The sequence below is a fragment of the Amblyomma americanum genome, chromosome 3 (assembly GCF_052857255.1).
Source record: "Amblyomma americanum isolate KBUSLIRL-KWMA chromosome 3, ASM5285725v1, whole genome shotgun sequence".
In the NCBI taxonomy this organism is placed as follows: domain Eukaryota; kingdom Metazoa; phylum Arthropoda; class Arachnida; order Ixodida; family Ixodidae; genus Amblyomma; species Amblyomma americanum.
Genome location: NC_135499.1, coordinates 123,370,490 through 123,390,837, shown reverse-complemented (window position 1 = coordinate 123,390,837; position 20,348 = coordinate 123,370,490). Strand labels below are relative to the sequence as shown.

The 20,348-nt window shown below is 48.0% G+C and overlaps 1 non-coding gene across 1 annotated transcript; it reads right to left on the bottom strand.

Moving 5' to 3' along the window:
• Positions 1–8,859: 8,859 nt before the first annotated feature.
• On the bottom strand, positions 8,860–8,933 carry TRNAL-CAA (transfer RNA leucine (anticodon CAA)). Its single transcript has one exon. It is a non-coding gene; the product is annotated as a tRNA-Leu (tRNA).
• Between the last annotated feature and the right edge of the window lie 11,415 nt (positions 8,934–20,348).

The window sequence follows — 20,348 nt, the reverse complement described above, 5'->3', positions numbered from 1 at the left end:
ATGGAAATCTCCAAGAATTTCTTCTGGCGTAGCGGAAGGATCCACACCGCGGATTATTCCTTTTGCGCAGGCAAGTTGCTCAGGAATAAGCGCTTTCACCGGGAGTGAGACGAAAGAAGTGCACTGCAACAAGTCTGCAACGCAATACAAATCAGGTGGTCTGCACAAAATTCCTCTTTTGCCAAATGGTCGAACCTCCGAAATCTCAAGATAGTGGCTGGTCGCAGCCTTCACAGCTGCTGATGGATTATACGCGAGTTTCTGATCTTAATGAAACCATCTCCTACAGGGACCAGCGCCACAGGGATAAGCTTGACACCGCTGTTGGAAAAAGATTTTAGCGGCATGTTTTCAGCCAACACTCTGGCGAACGAGGTTACCAGACCTGCGCCCGGGGAAGACATAGCCATTGCCCTAAGCCTAAAGAGGTATGACGCCCACATCAAAAAGGGGAAAAACCTGGCCAAATCCCCCACTCGCGGAAAGGCCTCACCAGGAGTTGACGACAGGCCAGAAGAAGCAGAGGCAGTCAGAAGATCAGCAGCGCCAAGACACACTTCAGCACCGAGGCTTCCTTGAAGGACGCGGGAGCTAACGACGATGTCGCCGCTCCCCTGTGGGCACCTCTTGGTCGTCGCATTTGTTGTTTCCATATAGCGCGTTCACTTGACGCTCACTGGTAGCCAGCACTTCGTTATGTCAGACCACTTTGCCTTTTAGGAATATGAGTACCCTAATGTACCTCGTGAGCTATTTTACATAAATCGCACTTTGTTCACGGCTTCATCAGCCTGTGACAAAAGTTTTTTTCGTGCACAATGATTTTATGTCCTGCTTGACCCGCTCAGGGTTCTGCATGACACACTGGTAATAACTGCAAGCCACCCATGCAACCTTGTGCCCCAGCTGTGACCTCCAAGGCCGACAAGGACCGTAAACTTCGACTGTATTATTAAAAGTTTTCAAACCACGACCGTCGTTTGAACGACAGACTCTAAGGTATGATGAGCGTGTGGTCACGACAACCTGAATCCCAAAACAGCCGCCAACCCGAAGAATGACCTTGCTTTCCTACTATGACCCACTATTGTGCGTTTTTAACCTGTGTGTGTGTTGCCTTATTAAATTAAAGTCCCGCTTGAAGTCTCTCAAATAAGTCCTACGCCGTCTCTCCTCTCCTAGTATCCAAGTAGGATTCGGAAGCGATGTGCGGCAGGTGCCCTCACTGTAATTCATCAAAGTAGGCTTATTCATCGCGTATTTCCTGTTCTTTAAAGCCTCATGAATGTAGAAGTTTCTCTCCTCAAGTTCTCTCTTTTTTCTTTATTTTCATGCTTAATTCATCCTTTTTAAAGGGAGCGTGAGCAGAAATAGGACTTGGCCTGTGTCGATAAGATGCCGCGTTATAATCACAAAGAGACCACACTCATCGAAAATGGAGCTTCTATAAGCAAGAAAATATCAAGAAATGGAATACAAGTTTCGCCATCTCTGGCCGATTTCGTGAATCGCGAATGGGCACCGATTGTCTTGGGCGAATCCCAGAGGCTACGCTACACCGCCATTCCCTTCAAAACGGTGGCGACCCGTCCTTTTCGGTGGGGACGTCACCAGTCTCAACTGACAGGCGGCATGATTTTTAAATCCGGTTTTCTCAAAGATAAGCGCGTCTTTTCCTGCCTGACAAACGTCAACATAGCAGAAAGAGAGAATAAGTTTTTACTGAGAATAATAATTGGACGGAGTTGTCCTTATTGTGCATTTAACGCGTGAGAATATCACAGCTGCGTTACCACGTGATGTGTCTTCTCTTTCCATTCAATGGATAGTAGCGAAAACTTCTTGCAGCCTTTTCCGCTGCTTTTCTCGGGTGAAGGGTCAAGTATCGTGATTCGCGTAAAATTGCCCGGTGAAAAGAAATCTTGCACGTGCAAAGGTGATTCCCGCTTTTTCCTTGCACAGTGAGAGTCACGTGAAATGAAACAACAGCGCTGTTTCCCGAAAAATAATTTCCAGAACGGTCCCTCTAAATGTTGTCCCAGAAATGAAAAACACACGTGCCATAATTGCCATCATCATCAACAGCAGCAGCATCCCTACTACACATCCCCTGCAACGCATAGGCCCTCCCGTTGATTTCCAGCCAACTGTGTCCTGTGCCAGCGGCGGTGGCCCTATCCCCGCGCTCATCTTAGCTGCCCAGCAGATTTTCTGCCACCCCTGCTGTGTTTTCCCCCTTAAAATCCACACCGCTTCTCTAACAAATCATCGTTTATTGGCTCGCCGCGTTGCATGCCCTGGCCATATGTTCATTCCCTCTCCTTGATGTAAGATAAGTTATCCATTAACTTGCGTTTGTTTTCTTTAGCCCATCCTGCTCTCGTTCTATCTATATACTTTTCCGTATCATTTCCCTTTCCACAGCTTACTCCGCTGCTCCTAAATAAGTTTCGAGCTTTTTTGCCTTGCCCCGCCGCGGTGGCTCAGTGGTTAGGGCGCTCGACTACTGATCCGGAGTTCCCGGGTTCGAACCCGACCGCGGCGGCTGCGTTTTTATGGAGGAAAAACGCTAAGGCGCCCGTGTGCTGTGCGACGTCAGTGCACGTTAAAGATCCCCAGGTGGTCGAAATTATTCCGGAGCCCTCCACTACGGCACCTATCTCTTCCTTTCTTCTTTCACTCCCTCCTTTATCCTTTCCCTTACGGCGCGGCGCGGTTCAGGTGTCCAACGATATATGAGACAGATACTGCGCCATTTCCTTTCCCTCAAAAAACCGAACCAATTTTTTGCTGGCGTCCAAGTTTCAGCATTATGCGTGAGTAGCTGAGTGTACGAAACATGTGCAGTTGAGTGGTTGTAAACTACCGGTGGGAATTAGCCTTGCAGTTGCTGCCGGCAATTGCTCCACCGTAGCGATACTTAAATAGAAATCACAGAAACACTGTCCGCAAAAACCCAAATAGACACTCCTGAGGTCACCATGTGGAGGCCAAATCCGTGTCCTGCAGGTAAAGTAGAAGAAGGCGAGAAGCATCCCTTCTACTCGACTGGCTCCCGCGCGGGAAAACAATGTCCTGAAGAGAACTGTGAGGAACTGCCTTCTTGAGGGATCCGAATAACATAGCCCGTTCCGCGTTGTACAAAGTACAACACAAGAGGTAATGGTCTATGTCACCACACACACCCCACGTTGAACACAATGGTGACAACGATAGGCCAGTCTTATACATCCACGTCGGCGTACGAGCAGAATCCGTGCGAACGCGGTGCAGCAAAGTGGCTTGGTACCTTTTGAGACCCTTGGTCACACATGGCTGATGAGGAGAGCTCCACAAAGAACTGAAGTGGCACAACACCACATCTCTGAACATTTGCTTGACTTCATGAGGGACTCTATGTACTGGAATCCCGGAGAGAGCTGTATGGGCGAGGTTGTCTGCTATCTCGTTGCCTAAGACACCTATGTGCGAGGGCACCCATTGAAAACGTATAGAGAGGCCTTTGCTATGTAGATTCTGCACCAAACGTAGGGATCTAAGACTCAAGGCATCAGTGGGGAACCCATACTCTAACCTTTGAAGTGCAGATTTTGAATCCGTAATTATGACAGTAGGTTGAGGCGTACAACACCGTAGCTTCTTTAGAGCTGCCTCAATGGCAACGCTTTCGGCCATTGTGGAGGACACGACTTTAGTAAAACGAACAGACCAATCATACTTCAAAGACGGAATATGAAAAGCAGCTGCACTAGATCTTCTGACCTTGTCCACAGAGCCGTCTGTAAAAATTTGAAGATGACTGGCATATTCGGTCTCAAGATGTTCCAATACGAGCGAACGCATTGCCGCTAAAGGAGAATTCCGCTTAGCGCGAACGTGGGGAATTGTCAAGGAACAATCGAGGCTCGGAAAGGACCAAGGTGGCTTCAACGTCTTAGGTCGATCTCGAAGGTCGAGACCCAGAGAACGAAGAGTATTTAAAGCCAAGTACGCCCGGGACTCAGATCTCTTTCGAAGGCGCTGTAGAAGCGCTCTCCCGGCAACAGTCTCTCTGAGGCGGCCAATTTGCAGCAAAAGTCTTTGTGAAGCGGCTAGCCGAAGAGGTTTCGATTGAGACTCATACAGTACTGCATTGTTTGCAGCAGCCTGCGGAACGCCGAGAGCCCTCCTTAGTCCCATTCTGTGCAAAACCTCAAGGCGTTCCAGTTGCGATACCGAGGGGGAAATTAAAGGGAGCTGGTACATTATGCGACTTGCCACCAGGGCATCGTGAAGCCTGATCATTGAAGCAGGATGGTTTCCCCATTGCTCACTAGCAACTCTACGAAGCACATTGAGACGCGAAGATAGTGAAGCCACAATCGAGTCCACAGCTCGTCGCCACTGTAGACGTGAGTCAATAGTGACGCCCAAAAAACGTATGTGGTTAACCTGACGAAGGCAAGACTGATCAAGGTCTATGCTCAGCCGCGCATACCGTCGTCCCCTACCTGGAAACAGGACGAAGCCAGATTTTTCCACCGAGAGAGTCAACCCAACACCTTGAAGGTAACTTTTAACTGAAAGCACGGCCTGTCGCGCTAATAGAGCTAAGCGTTTGTGTTGATATCCGGTTAACCAAAGACAAATGTCGTCTGCATATATCGACATAAGGACATGCCTACAATGTTTTTGCACTTTCGCGGGAAGACCAGCCATGACAACATTAAAGAGCGTTGTGGACAGGACACTACTCTGAGGTACCCCTCGCGATACCGCCCTTTCGGAGCTCATTGTACTGCCTAACCGCACTCGAAATTTACGATCTCTGAGAAATGAGTGAATGAATCTCAGAAGATAGCCCTGTACGCCTATGACCTGCAGACTATTCAGTATTGAGCTCTGGAGGACGCTATCATAAGCCTTTGATATGTCTAGGAAAATAGCTAGTGTTGAAAGTCCAAAAGCACTCTGATGTTCAATGTGGCTTATCAAGTCGTGCCCCGCCGCGGTGGCTCAGTGGTTAGGGCGCTCGACTACTGATCCGGAGTTCCCGGGTTCGAACCCGACCGCGGCGGCTGCGTTTTTATGGAGGAAAAACGCTAAGGCGCCCGTGTGCTGTGCGATGTCAGTGCACGTTAAAGATCCCCAGGTGGTCAAAATTATTCCGGAGCCCTCCACAACGGCACCTATTCTTCCATTCTTCTTTCACTCCTTCCTATATCCCTTCCCTTACGGCGCGGCTCAGGTGTCCAAATATATATGAGACAGATACTGCGCCATTTCCTTTCCCCAAAAACCAATTATTATTATTATTATTATTATTATTATTATTATTATTATTATTATTATTATTATTATTATTATTATTATTATTATTATTATTATTATTATTATCAAGTCCAGGACGCTATCTTGCGCGCTTAAACCTGTGCGGAATCCAGTCATGCATGTTGGCAGTGCCCTTCTATCCTCAAGCCACCAAGACAAACGCTTACTTGCCATCTTCTCCATGAGCTTAGCCACACACGACGTCAGCGATACAGGACGTTACGAGGCCGCATCTGTCATCTCTTTGTTGGCCTTCAGCAGTGGGACTACACAAGCCACCTTCCATGAAGGGGGAACGTCACCAGACTCCCACACTCGATTGAGATACGTTAGGAGCATCTTCCGGTGTTCCAGAGGCAGGTTCTGTAACATTTGATTGGTGGTGCACAGCGACGCCGCAGGCTGCGGAGCGCTGTCTGTAGTTCTCGAAGTGTGAACGGGGCGTCCATAACAGACGGAGACGTAGCAGGCAGAGCGCAGGGATGAATGTCTGGTCTGGAATTTACAAATGCATCCGCAAATTCCTCTGCCAAGCACACGAGATGTTTCTGCGTGCGCAATGCAAGCGCCTCGAAAGGTTTACTCGGACGAGAGCCACCAGCAAGACTGCCAACGACACGCCAAATTCTCGTTATCGGTGAGAAAACAGTCAAACTAGCGCAAAAGGATGCCCACTGAGACCTACAGAGCTTGTTCGCATGACGTCTAATGGCAGAGTTGAGCCTGTTGAAAGTTGTCTTCAAGGCTCTGTCGTCCTTCTTCCGCAACAGTTGTCCCTCCGCCCTTCTGCGCGCTGCGCATAGGTTCCCGAGATTTAAATCCGGAGTCGGAAAATGATCAGGTAGCTTGAGCGCCGTGGTAGCAGCCATCTTAGCATAAATCATTTTGTCTGTCACATCACCGGAAACACAGGCTAAGTGCTCCCTGTATTTGTCCCAATTAACAACATGGCAAATTTTAGGACCACGCAGATGGAAGTCGGCAGTAAACACAAATATCGGGTAGTGATCACTTCCCATTCGGTCAGCTCTAGTTGACCACTGCACACGGACGTCAGGTGAATGTAAGGTTAGGTCTATAGATGTGGGTGAGGTTGGAGGCCGAAAGAAAGTGGGACTTCCGTCATTGGCCACGCACAGGTCCAAACTGTCGATGACTTCTACAAGTTGGCGTCCGCGAGGATCTGTGTTCCTGTCACCCCAGGCAGGGTGGTGGGCGTTAAGTCACCGCAGATGATTCTGGGTGCTGGGCAGCGGTCACAAAGTTGCTGGAGGAACAAAGCCAAATCGACCTTCTTCCGCGGGGACACGTAGACTGATGCAATGGACAGAGTTCGGAAGGCGAGCCGAATCCTCACAGCCACTACCTCAATACTGTCGGTGCAAAGATCGGTGACGTTCAAAACCACATGAGGAATCTCCCTTCGTATGTAAAGGGCGGCAATTCCTGCGGGAAAAGACTTTATGCTGCAATTCTTGTGGGCGACGTATCCCGGCAAAGACCTCCCGCTTGGCAAGCCAGCCTCCGAGAGGGCCAGTACTGGAACACAGGTCTCTTTAAAGAACAATTTTAGTTCTGCTAATCGACTTATAATCCCAGCGCAGTTACATTGCATGATAAACGGCACTTTTCTAGGGTTTTTATTTGCAACAGGTTGAAGAAAACTAGCCATCTATGAGTTGAAGTTCTCTGCGAAGGCGGTGATCAAGGTCTCAAAGAAAAGCACCAGCTGTATAAAGTTCTTCAAAGTGCCAGGCTGCATCGCTTGGCTATATGAACGCAGGACATCAAACAAAACGCGTAGAAGGTCGGAGAGATTCCGGCTTTTAAGCTCCTTATTTTGCTGCACGCACTGGCGCACCACTTCGACAAAAGACGGGGACTGGGACCCACTCTTGGCCACGGTAGCTGGTGTCTGCATCTCTTTTAAGGCAAAGGGATGTCCTCCATGTTGTCGAGTCTTGCTGTGATCTGGTCGCTGAGGAACATGGACACTTTTTGCAGAAGCAGATCGAACAGCCAGCTCACCCTCGGAGGCCGTTGCCGACTTGCTCGGATCAGGCCGTGCAGCGACGTCGCTTGCTACCACGTCCCGAGCTTCCGACTCGAGCGCAGGGAACTCTTCACCTCCATGTATCGGCTTCTCAGTAGGTTGTGGTTTGGGGCCACTAATGAATGACTTGCGACGGTGTAAGGCGCTTACACGGAACGTGCAGCCACTGAAACTCGCTGGATGGTCACCTCCACAATTAGCGCAAGCAAAGTCTGCCTTGCACTCTTTGTAATCATGGCCACCACCACACAGCTTGCAACGTTGATCTTTGTTGCAAACTCTCGCTACATGTCCAAAGCGGTGGCACCTGAAGCACCGGGGAGGAGTTTCAACGAACTCGTGGACTGCATGTTTGGTGAAACCAACGTCAATTATTCCAGGGCGCTCGGTGTTGGGAGCAAACGTTAGCACAATAGAGTTTGTAGGCTTCGCTACCCATTGTTGTTCTCCAAGCTCCATCTGGCGCATTAACCGTCGCACGTTCAGAACTCCTTGCGGTTTCAAGTAGTCAAGAAGGGCACTTTCCGAGTACCACACTGGCACTCCCCTTATAACACATGTGTTAGTCATGTAGGAGTGTGGCAACCGGGCTTGAACTCGTATGACACCGATCTGAGAGCACCGCAGAAGAATGTCTACTTGCTCTTCTGTTGAGATATCTAGATGAAGAGCCCCTTGCGTTGTGAAGCGACTGCGAATCGGAGCAGAACCCAGTAGTACTTTAATATCATCGAACAGCCTGATAGGGTTCCACTCTCTGAAGTCAACACCTTTCTCTTTTGGCTGAACTATCACTGGGATGCCGACTGTCCGGTGCTTCCGATGACTCACCAATTTGAAACCATCGTTGTCCATTTCCGCCATGTCAGCCACTTCCTCGTCAGAGGCGACGATAGTTGAGTCGTCCCCACTGAGCGATGATGACGCAATGCACTGCTGGACGTCCCTGATGACTGGCAGATCCCCGCCATGTGATGCCATGGCCGCCTCCGCCCCACTGGGCTCCTTCGGATGGCGCTGTCCCTCTAAGGATCCCGGCGCCGGAGCTGCCGTACCCTTCCCGTAGGGACAGTACCGCCTTAAAGACGCGGCCGTCTTCCAAGGATGGAAATAACCTAGTTAATAACTAGAAAACAAGGCAAAATTACTGAGCTGAGGTGACAACAGATCGAGCAGCGTCGTCTTCCTCTTCCTCTCGAAACATGTGCACTCCACCCACACCTCATTCTTTTTCGCATGGCTATTTCCACGCTGTGGCTCGGATATATATATATATATATATATATATATATATATATATATATATATATATATATTAGCAGACATGGGAAATGAAGTGAGGGGCTCGTTTGAAAAACATTAAGGAAGCCAACAGTCACCGAAACCAAGGTGCATAGGGGAATGTTTCTATTTCTTTATTTATTTCTTTAATATCTAGTGTCAATCAATTAGTTTTTAAAAGAAAATTACTTATAAAGCAGCAGAAAAAACAACCATGCCGCCGGTGGGATCCGAACCCACTACCTCCGAATATTGCGTCCGGTGCTCTTACCAACTGAGCTACGGCGACGGCTGTCCAATCTGCTGCTTTCGTGGGTATTTATGTTTTGTGTGTAAGCGAACCTTGAGAGTGTTCACCAGCGCCACCCTCGTCCATAGCGGTGGACGTAGCACGTCCTGTAATACCACAAGTGTGACGTATAACGTCATCTAACGACGAGGGCAGAAACTGTGCGAGAGCCCTCTTATACTACCTATGGCATCAAGACTGCCAGAACCGAGACCCCCGTTAAGCTATTAGCAGACATGGAAAATGAAGTGAGGGGCTCGTTTGACAAACAGATTAAGGAAGCCAACAGCCACCGAAACCAAGGTGCATAGGGGAATGTTTCTATTTTTTTTTAATATCTTGTGTCAATCAATTAGTTTTTTTAAAGAAAATTACTTTATGTCATAGGTAGTATAAGAGGGCTCTCGCACAGTTTCCGCCCTCGTCGTTAGATGACGTTCTACGTCACATTTGCGGTATTACAGGACGTGCTACGTCCACCGCTATGGACGAGGGTGGCGCTGGTGAACACTCTCAAGGTTCGCTTACACGCAAAACATAAATACCCACGAAAGCAGCAGATTGGACAGCCGTCGCCGTAGCTCAGTTGGTAAGAGCACCGGACGCGATATTCGGAGGTCGTGGGTTCGGATCCCACCTGCGGCATGGTTGTTTTTTCTGCTGCTTTATAAGTAATTTTCTTTAAAAACTAATTGATTGACACTAGATATTAAAAAAAATAAAAAATAGAAACATTCTCCTATGCACCTTGGTTTCGGTGACTGTTGGCTTCTATATATATATATATATATATATATATATATATATATATATATATATATATATATATATATATATATATAGGCGATCACTTCTTGCCCTAGATAGATGCGTTCTCTCCTAGATAAACCAGTTCAATACCTCGATGTTCATCGAGGACAGTTGTTACTTTCCCAAGCTTGTGAACATCAATTTAGTTCATCGAATCTTCACTCGCACCGTTCTCGTTTGAGCGTTGTCACCACTTTGCGCACTTGTGCGTGCCCTCCCAGACACCTTTAGAGCGTGGGAGGGTAGCGGTCTCGGTCACAAAAGAGATGCCCTCGACTCAGCGTGGCAAGCTCAGCGGGAGACCAGCTACCAAGTGACAAGGGGGTTGGTCGTTTGGTGCCCAGCTTTCGCCGGTCGCAAGCCAGAGAATGGGTCGGAGCCAAAGGTTCACAAACAAAACAAAGTTTATACAGCACAGAGACGATACAGAGTATTTCACTATCACTCGTACGAGCCGATACAAAGTTATTTACAAATACAAAGCAACTCGTGCAAAGTAACACTCGAGAACAATAAAACTCGTTGCTGGCCTAGTTGGTGAAACATACTTGAATAAAATGTAGCACAAAAGAGACGCGCATGGGAGGAATACACCACAAACACGAACGCTACTAACTATTGGCTTTATTTTCCGTAACAGTTATCAATATATAGGTGTACACATCGCATGCGCACACGACACTAGGGCGGCGCTGGGCTTCCTGACAGAAAAAAGAAAGAGAAATCTCATAACATATCTTCAATCGCCGAAATAACGGATATCAAGTGTATCAGCAGCGAAAGAAGGAGGGAACAAACAGGCATTGAAGATAAAAACCTAAATAAAAGCAGGCATGCACGTAAGAGGCGGTGAGCAAACTTTCCAGAAAAGCGCGCTCAGAGGAGTACAAACTTACTGACCCGTCGCTGACACAATGACTTGCTTTTTTGTGGATGTGGAAATCCTCCAACAATACTGTGGCTTTTGTGTTTGCACTCCTGCCCAGAATCTTTGCTTCTTTAAAGCGGGGCTCGCACTTGCATGCACGTCAGAACAAGCGAAACTGAATTCGCGAGCTTATCATGTTGTGTTATGTTTAGAGCATGCTCCCGTAGACGGTCGATGAGACAGCGTTCCGTCTGCCCTATATAGCATTTTCCTCAGGAGAGGGGAATGATGTTGACCACTCCCAAGGAACATTTGACGAAGGCTTCTTGATGTTGCTTCTTGCAACCGCGCTCAACCTCCCCGCAGATACGGGGGCATAGTTTAGCCAACTTATTTGGCGCCGAGAAAATAAGCGGCACATTGTGCCTGCTGGCCACTTTCTTGGGGTTATGAGAAACCTTATGAACGTAGGGCATCACCTCGGGTTTGGCCCTCGCGCGTTCAGTTGCAGCCATCGTTCGTCGGGGCCCAAGCTTCTTTAGGAGGGTTTCTGCGAGTGCCGTTGGGACCGAACAAGGTAAGCCTGCAGCCAAAAGCCTGCGAATATGATTATGAAAGCTATCGTGCATTTCGTGCGAACACGACTTACGAAGTGGCCAGCAGGCACAATGTGCCGCTTATTTTCTCGGCGCCAAATAAGTTGGCTAAACTATGCCCCCGTATCTGTGGGGAGGTTGAGCCCGGTTGCAAGAAGCAACATCAAGAGGCCTTCGTCAAATGTGCCTTGGGAGTGGTCTACATAATTCCCCTCTCCTGAGGAAAATGCTCTATAGGGCAGACGGAACGCTGTCTCATCGACCGTCTAATACCCCGGTCACACGGGCTCTCTAAAGGCACTTTGAACTAATGCTCCTTTACGCTCCCAAAGGAGCACTACTTCAAGGGAGTTCGTCCGTGCTACACGGTCGCGGAACGACCTTCGCAAGAAGTTTTTAGCGCCCTCATCGGCGAAAAGCGTTATTAAAATTGCAAACCTCACTGCACATGTAAATACAGAAATGTCACATTTTTTTTTGTAAATTAGTTTTATAACTGTATTATGTTAAAGCAACGCAATTTTAACTGCAATAATGACATGATTTTCCAAGTACAGAGCATAACATCAAAGTGCTGGCCACACTGAGCCGTGGCTACCGTGACGCTCCTATATCTGGAACGAGAGTATGGTGTGGTGAGACTGCCACAAAACAAATGATCTTATATTTTAAAACACCACTAATCTTATGAAGTGAATTTATAAAATTAAAATTGAACGTTTCTTTTCTCAATTTATTTATGCTGTTAACTCGCTGGGAGAGAGAGTACTCCCTTGAAGCCTCAAAGGACGAACTCGAGCTGCCTTGTTTCGAAGCTCCTTTGAGCTAGGTGCCCTTTGGCGCGTCCGTGTGGCAGCGCGCGTTCGTCCTTAGAGTAATGGAGCATTAGTTCAAAGTACCTTTACTGTGTCCGTGTGACAGGGGTATAAGAGAGCATGCTCTTAACATAACACAAAAAGATAAGCTCGCGAAATTAGTTTCGCATGTTCTGACGTGCATGCAAGTGCAAGCCTCGCTTTAAAGAAGCAAAGATTCTGGGCAGGAGTGCAAACACAAAAGCCACAGTATTGTTGGAGGCTTTCCACATCCACAAAAAAGCAAGTCATTGTGTCAGCGACTGGTCAGTAAGTTTGTACTCCTCCGAGCGCGCTTTTCTGGAAAGTTTTCTCACCGCCTCTTACGTGCATGCCTGCTTTTATTTGGGTTTTTTTTTCTTCAATGCGTGTTTGTTCCCACCTTTTTTCGCTGCTCATACACTTGATACCCTTTATTTCGACGATTGTAGGTATGTAATGAGATTTCTCTTTCTTTTTTCTGTCAAGAAGCCCAGCGCCACCCTAGTGTCGCGTGCGCGTGCGATGTGTACGCCTATATATTGATAACGGTTACGGAAAATATAGCTATGGGCTTTAATATCTGCTATGGGTCCTGTTGGGACCCAAGGTATTAAACTTATTTTTAGAATGCGGCGGAGTGCTTGAAGCACTCCGGCCCACGTTGGCCCGGTATAGCACTGCCTCCGGGATCGGCCCGGGTTTTAATATTGCGCGCGCGTCTTTTATTTGTCCTTGCTCTCCTATCCTTTCCACTGTCCTAATTTCAGCACGAGGTAGCGGTTGTGGCTCGGCTTGAGTCAATGGGCAGACCCGTGCTTTTTCGTTTTCATTCTTCCTGTCAACAGCAGAAAATAAAGCCAGTTGTATAGTAGCGTTCGTGTTTGTGGTGTCTTCCTCCAGTGCTCGTCTCTTTCGTGCTACGTTTTATTGAAGTGACACTCGAGAGAGCTTACAATACATTAAAAGCTTTGCACCTACAGTGCGTTAACACAGGAGAGAGAGAGAGGAACAAAACGCAATTTGTTCACCGGGCACATCGACAGCCCGGCGACCTGAGGAACACGACGGAGCCGTCGCACAGGTTGGCGCACGCTACCTCGCTGGTCCTTGACTGGGCGAGTGGTGTTGTCCCGAGAATCGAGCGGGCGCGCTTCTCTAAAGGTTGAACGGCTACTCGGGCTTACAGACAACGGTTAAAGCCCCTTATTAATGTGAAAGCATTATTATGCTATGTCGAGAAGGTCGTGTCCGCAAAGCGTGTCCGCAAAACGTGTCTGAACCAGTTGTGAGGACCTGCCGCGGTGGCTCAGTGGTTAGGGCGCTCGACTACTGATCCGGAGTTCCCGGGTTTGAACCCGACCGCGGCGGCTGCGTTTTTATGGAGGAAAAACGCTAAGGCGCCCGTGTGCTGTGCGTTGTCAGTGCACGTTAAAGATCCCCAGGTGGTCAAAATTATTCCGGAGCCCTCCACTACGGCACCTCCTTCTTCCTTTCTTCTTTCATTCCCTTCCTTATCCCTTCCCTTACGGCGCGGTTCAGGTGTCCAACGATATATGAGACAGATACTGCGCCATTTCCTTTCCCCAAAAACCAATTATAATTATTATTAACCCGTCTTCTAGCGTAGTCAAGAAACTTCTAAAAGTGGGCTACTGAACACCTCTCCCAAACGTTGCAAAAAAAAAAAAACGTCTAGGAATGAGCAGCAGGATGACCTTTTTTATACGAATGCAGGTAGTTTATAAGATCTTGGACATACGATTTGTAGCCCCCATTTTTTTCTCGTGAATTTTGTTTGTTTTGTTTAGCAAAAGAGGGGCTAGACCAATGTGGGCCTACATTAAGCTTGCACTGTGCACAGCACAACAACGCTGCAGCGCGTTGCAAACAAGATCGTGGCGTCAACAGTTGCTATAGCAACTTTATTTACGCGTAATATATTACGCGCAAATAAAGGGAAGAATATAAAAACAACGCTTATTGTTACGATGAATAAAATATCTTAGCAAAAAACAACGGCACAAGCAGCATCTGAGAAAGCTGAACTAAATGGGGTAGCTGAGTAAAAATAGCGTGCCTGGAATAAGTCATATCACCAGTACCTGATGCAAACGAATAATGCATATCAGAAATAAAATAGCATCACGACACAAGTGGCTAACACCCCATTGAAAATCTTCTGAGACGCGCCATTTTACTTAGTCGCAGTGACGCGCACATGTATGGCCGCGCTTGTTATGTCGCGATACATTCGTTAGATGGTGGTCAGACCAAGAAAAAAATAACAATGGCCCTGACCGCATCGCACATTGCTCAGCGACCTAAACGAATTCAAAATAAATAATAAGGCACAAGCAGATCGTGAACTTTCGCCGTCTTTGCACATATTGCGTGGCATAACGATTCCTATCTCATCCCGCAGTAGATTCTGTTAGCAGCAAAGTTATTGACCAATGCGCTTAAGCTCAAAAACAGACCAGTTAAGGGCAACGCGCGCTAGGAAATGTGTCGATATTGTTTTAACCCAGATGTTGAATGCGCCATCTGCTTGGCGTCCACATGGCGGCTTCGACTCTGAGAAATAAAAAGTAATGGTGCTTTAAGTACAGCTCCAGTCCAGTGTAAATAATATGTGCGCGAATCCTTCGCCTGTCCGGATTTGATTCACCGTGCTTGTGTAGTCTCCTCGCCTTCGAAGGCGAGAAGAGTACATAAGAACGGTGAATTAATTATCTTAGCAAAAGGGAAAGCAGATTCTCTTTGCTAACTTGACAAAAGAAGCGAATCAAGTCGTACCCATGCCTGCGAACAAGATAACAGGAGTACTGTGACGATATTGGGGCATAAAGGCTTAGTTATGTTGTCATTTAAAACAAGCATTGCTCGTAACTCTGGAGAACGGGATTGTGGGGGGATTTGGTGCGTATAAAGACACAGAGGCAGAGGGGGACGCAGAGCGAGTAGGAGGAAATGTAATTCCTGAGTCCTAATCCAGGACACATGTGCGAGATGGGTCGAATGACACAGTTAGCGCCGCGCACCCCAACTGGTACAGGACAGTGACAACAGGCAGCTGGACGGGCAGTGGCAGGTAAGTCCATATGACACCCGCAAGAGCAGAGGGACCTCGAGGCCCACATCCGGTGGTGCATGCGGCAGTTGGCTGGCCACCTCATCTGCTTCAGCGACACCAGCCCCCGAAGATATTATAGAGTCGTTGCGGCCAATACAGGAAGCACGATCCACCATTCACCGCCACCAACTTCGCCCAGGTAGTAGCAAAGCACAGAGACACCCTAAGCCCAGATGAGATGCTGCAGCTGCAACAGTTCCAGAGAAGGATATGTGAGGTGGCCTTAGAGGTGGCCACAGTTCTCCGAGGTCAGACGGAAGCACTGGTGAATGGTATTCACTCTGAGGCACGTGGACGCAACACGGTGGAAACGCCACGGGAGCAGTGGAAGATCACTGAGGAACCGATATGGGGAACCTGCGCTGCCAAGGCGGCACTGCAATTGTTCCAATCGGTGACTCAAAACTGCTTTTGTCAGCCGCTTGGGCCGCTGCAAACGCGAGACCACATTCAGCGCGATTAGATACCCGCGTTTGGCTGACAGCATTCATTGCCTTGCTTCTCTCGGCGGAGCCCAGATAGCCGATGCACGGCACGTGCGCCTTCGACACAGCGCGGAGACTCACGCCAATAAGCGCCTGAAGGTGGCGCGGAAAAGTAATGTGTGCTACCCAAAACTGCTTGCTCTTCTCGCTAGGCAGTGTGTTATGGCGCTGCAATCGGCACCGCAAACTTCAGCGCGAGTTCCCCATACACAGCGATGGTGCGAAGAGGTGTGGGTGCTCGATGGTCGCTGCACGCCAGGAGGTCGGAGAGCGACAAAGAGTCCGTTGGATACCACCGCGCAGTGGTGGCGCTTAAGGAAGAATGCGCGATATCCACCGTGAAGGAAGGAAACTGCACCAAGGACAAATGAACAAAAGGTGTAACCGTGCTATAGTGTTTAGTCAGCGACGCGGATAGAGCTGCAGGCACGCCAAGGTTCGCGTGATCGAACACCGCTGCAGGACGAGTAGCGGGCGACGATGGGAGGTCCACAAGGTACTCGCGCAGAGGTGTAGCGCGAAGAGCAGGGCGAGCCCGCGAGGGCACAAGCAATGACCGCCGTGCAGCGGAGAACCCAGACGAGCAACGAGGGATCCCCTGCTGAAACATGACAGAGTTGCGATAAGGCTTACGTGCGGACACAGGTGCCCCCATGGTTAGCGTCACGATGAGGAACCTTCGCATCATATAAATCAGTCTTGGTGCAGGAATTCTGAAGAAAGCGTGAGCCGTTTCAGGCGTGCATCGTGGAGGCCGCATAGATGGCGGGGCCGCCGCTGCCGCCCGTCAGCGTCGGAACAGGCAACTGCATGCCCACTGAGAAGAACACCTAGCCGAAACAGCCCGTCAGAATTCTCATGCTCTGAGTCTGTTAGGAGGGCAATGGCGTCAGAAAATGTAAAGCTACTATAATAGGATACAACTTCAAAAAAAAAAAAGCGGCTGCTAACACTGGGCTACGGCCCACGGCGTCGTGTATTACTCCTCTGGCCGATCACAACAGTGAAAGAAATAGGATTTTTGATGTTTGACTACATTAAAAAAGCTAGGCATAAAAATTTTAGGGCTTACATATTTTTCCATGTGATTAGCTCTTTCTTTAGATGACAAGAAAAGTTCATGCTTCGCTTTTCCGTCTTTGTTCTTTTGTAGAGCAGGCTTTCCTAAATGCCGGAAATAAATTCACTTTGATATCCAGCACTAAATAGGCGAGTCACTTGGTCATCGAAGCTTTGACTCAGAAGGTGCGGCCAAGGTTTTTGGAGAGCTGCCTGAAGATTAGTGCTAGCTACAGCTCATTTTATCAGCTTAGAATGAGCGCTGTCGAAAGGTAGTTCACTTTTCTTGGACCTGGGGTAGTACATTCAGCACACTTGCTATTGAGAGAACTTGACGAGATCTAAAAACTCTATCGCGTTGTCAACAGGAAACTCACAGGTGAACTTGAGTCCACCTGGTAATGTGCTGTAGATGCGTAGTATTTCAATAGCGGTAGCCACCATGCCGTCAGGTTGCACCTCTTGAAGGAAGGCAAAGTCTACGCAGCGGTACACCTTCCTCACATGTCGGCTAATAAGATCTCTTGATTTATTTGGTCCATCGCTGACAGGTATATCTCGCCCAGCACTGGAGCAACTGACCTAGACAACCTGAGACTTTGCACAATTTTTAAAAATAGGCTTTCTGAGTAGAAGCGCGCTTTTTTCGGCACAACATTGTCAGCGGTGTAGTACATCGATATACAGCTGAGACGTGCTATCTCGCAGGGTGGTTAACTAATATTGAATAGTGTACCTTTTAACCATTACTGTAACCCTCTTTAATTATTGGGGGGGGGGGAAGCGTGCGGCCCACCGTAGGTAAAATCATTATCAGTTTGTAGAATTTCGTAAACGTGGTTTCCTTTGGCGCTTTGGCCCAACAAATTTTGGCTATATAGACGAGTTACGTGCACTGAAGAGGTTGCTTTGCCTGGAAGCTTCTCGAAAGCACATGTATTTTGGCACGATATGGCCACAATTTGTTGGGCGACAGCGCAGAGTGTAACCGCGTTTTCGAAATTTTAAAAACTGATATGGATTGCACTTACGGTGGGCGACACGCCTCTCATTAATTACGGAGCCTAACAGTAATGGTTAAAAAGTTAACTATTCTATATTAGTTATCCAGCCTTCTAGTTAGCACGCCTTAGCGGTATTATGATGTATATTACACCACTGACAATCCTATGCCGGAAAAAGCACTCTTGTAGCTCAAAAAACCTATTTTTAAAAATTGTGCAAAGTCTTAGGTAAAGCACTCTGTATATTAATTGGCATAGAGAACGTACGGTTTCCTAAACAAAGCTGAAGACACCGCATGAAAACTAGCCGATATCATTGTGCACTTATTTCAGATCAGTGTTCATTGAATAGGGAACCTTAAGTTTTTTTAACCTTTGTTATTCATGACGCAGCCTAATTTGAGGTTATATTGGAAAAGCAACATTTAGAAGCGAAAGGCTGAAATACGTGTATGACCACACAGTTCTTGACCATCATGTATTAAGTGTTATCCACGCTAACGATCGACCTCCGGCTCCAGGGCTCTTGCCGGTTTAAAATAGCCTCTGTGGTGTTTGCTGACTGTTTCGGTAGTCTACGAGGCAGGCAGGTCTCGCTTGCACTCGAATTACTTCTTAGGAGACTGGCAGTTTACGCGATGAAATAATTCTTATAGATGAAAAAAAAAATTAATTTGGTGAATAGTTTTTTTTTTGCGCAATCTGTGATTTCCATGTTAATGAAATATCGAGCAAAAAATGGGGAATTTTATGCCCTGTAAAAGAACGACCGCTTGTTCTAAACCCGAATACCCCTAAATGGGAAAAAATAGAGACTGAGCTGTTTTCTAGCGCTCTTCGTTTTTGTAAAAGGGAATGCAGTAGAGGACAGCTTACTCCCCCTTTTTTTGCTTCTTAATGTTCAGGGTGTAGTAAATTGTCTTTAGCTACAAAAAATGGTCCCGCAAAAAACTCGATTTGCGGGAATTTTCGCTGAATAAGCCGATTTGTACCCGACATTGAACTGAAAAAATATCGCCCGGTTAAAACCCCCCTAATCCTGAAGAAATAAGACCAGAAAACGAAGGGTTCTATTTACATACTGTGGCCTAAAAGTATGCATTGCTGTGTCTGTAACACACAATGACTGTGCATGAAGGCTTGCCGCATGAAGAAGCCGCGAAAACGAATTTATTTCCGCCTACAGCTAAAAGTTTGCCTAAAGGTTTGCCCCGCCGCGGTGGCTCAGTGGTTAGGGCGCTCGACTACTGATCCGGAGTTCCCGGGTTCGAACCCGACCGCGGCGGCTGCGTTTTTATGGGGGAAAAACGGTAAGGCGCCCGTGTGCTGTGCGATGTCAGTGCACGTTAAAGATCCCCAGGTGGTCGAAATTATTCCGGAGCCCTCCACTACGGCACCTCTCTCTTCCTTTCTTCTTTCACTCCCTCCTTTAACCCTTCCCTAACGGCGCGGTTCAGGTGTCCAACGATATATGAGACAGATACTGCGCCATTTCCTTTCCCCCCCCAAAAACCAATTATTATTATCTAAAGGTATGCGGGCCTGTTTTGAGCTTTGTTTTCGCCGTGGTACAGGAGACGAAGGTGCATGTTGTCCAGTACCTTAAGAAGAAGAAAAAAGAACTTGGCAGACGCTTAAGCTCCGTCTTAAGAATGAGATGCCCGCTCTGTGTACCATCAACACGACGGTCTCACTCCTCCGTGCGCAATGGAACGTTCTACTCCGCTTTCTGATGGACGAACGATGACGTCAAACTACCTCACAGCGCTCCTGGTGGCCTGCGCGAGAAATAGAAAGCTTCCGTTCTTCCAAGCTGCGCTAGGCCTCCGCCGCTGGTGCACCTGATATTTTTCGTGCGCTAACGAGGAAGACGGCGGCTTTTCCACCGCTTTAGCGTTAATAAACCAGTCTGCGATCGACATCATGAGCTATTACAGAGAACGTTAACTGGTCGAAAAAGATACACATCACTCTTTTATCTGCTATGCACCGGTTTCAAGTTCAAGCCAGTGGGGTGAAACTTCGCATACCTCCCAGCGGCCACAGATTATAGACGGTAGCGTCATTTCCTCCTTCAGTTAAGTTCATAGCGTTTGGTGTACGAGTTATCTCCGTGACAATGGACGATCGAAGCACGCGGGCGCGGGGGGTTTTCGCATGACATCTGCTTCCCGCGCGGACTGGTCCAGAATCGGGCCCGCTAGGGGAGGTGGGTGGATGTATCGTCGTCCGTTTGCTGCGCGCGGCCGCGCGCCACATTTTACACCCTTTCTTTGCGGTTGTGGCGTGTTAAAATTTGTTGCCCTGCTGGTCACAATGGTAACTGCAGCGCTGGGCCAATGTATGGAGAACAGTTTTCATGGCTTTATTGACATATATCTCCTTCCACTTACTTTCAGTCAAAAAGAGATATTTCTCGAAATACATGTCAGCATGCTGCTCACGATCATATTTGTCGCCCAGCCGGACATTCCTAGAATTAGTTGACAGCTTTGGCCCTCCGACAAAACACATTTTCTCCGAATTAGTGGCCGGAGGAACGCAGACTCCGACGAGAGCGCACCGCGCGTGAAAAAAAGGGGAAACCAGTTAACACACCCGGACATGAGAAGCCTCACGCGACT